This window comes from Mirounga angustirostris, unplaced genomic scaffold, assembly GCF_029215605.1.
Source record: "Mirounga angustirostris isolate CCGP_5_RB_7025 unplaced genomic scaffold, mMirAng1.0.hap1 SCAF_9, whole genome shotgun sequence".
Taxonomy (NCBI): Eukaryota; Metazoa; Chordata; class Mammalia; order Carnivora; family Phocidae; genus Mirounga; species Mirounga angustirostris.
Genome location: NW_026991717.1, coordinates 56,044,532 through 56,045,474, shown reverse-complemented (window position 1 = coordinate 56,045,474; position 943 = coordinate 56,044,532).

Genomic DNA, 943 nt, shown 5'->3' with positions numbered 1-943 from the left:
TATAGACAGATGATAAACAGGTAACATTGACCACGTGGCAGAGGCTTCTCTAAGCTGATTACATACATTCATTTATGTCATCCTCCACACAGAGGTCAGGTGGCTCTTCCCTTCCCTTTCTACAGATAGTAGAACTGAGGAGCAGAGAGGTTAAATAACGTGCCCAAGGACACAGAGCTAGGAAGTAGCAGAGCTAGGACTCCAACTATATGGTCTGTGCTATTAGGCACATGTTACTGCATTGTCCCAAGCTCTTAACGCCTTGGCAAGTGCACTAAATGCTAGGATAGGGAAGATAGTAGTCTGTGTCTGAACCCCCTTGGCTTGTTGGATTTGCATTTCAAAACCTCTGGCAGAGAGCACAGCTAATCCATGATCAAATAGCATCCATCATGTCTCCATAATAGTTCTTGAAGCTCTCCGCTTCTCTCCACCCCCATTGCTCCAGCTCTGGTTCAAGCCCCCATCATTTCTCCACTAGATCATTGCAACAGCCCCCAAGTTAGCTTTCTGTCTCTAGCCCTAACTGGAGAGGAGGAGAAGAGACCCAAAGAAATATAAAAACGTGCCTACCTAGTCAAAGAATTCACATACACTAGCCCCAGCAACTTCTAGAAGTGAGGACTGGAGATGGAAGCAGTTGCAAACTCAGGTCATTCCAAATCTAGAGAAAGTCAAAATCAGAGCCACTGTGAAGACCAGTAAATCAAAACATGCCTTAGAGAGCAAGCCGCCTGGACTTGCCCTTGGGGACTACTACAGCTGCACACAGGAGTCATCTGCTCTCCTCCCCACCTCCTCCAGCCTCTCTGGAGCTTGGGGCTCCTGATCAGAAAAGCTTGCCTGGCTCCTTTCACCCTCCCTCCTGCACAGGCCTTCCTGAGATGTGTCCTGGGCAGCGCAGTGAGCAGGAAGGAGACTCCTCACATGATCCAGCTTATTC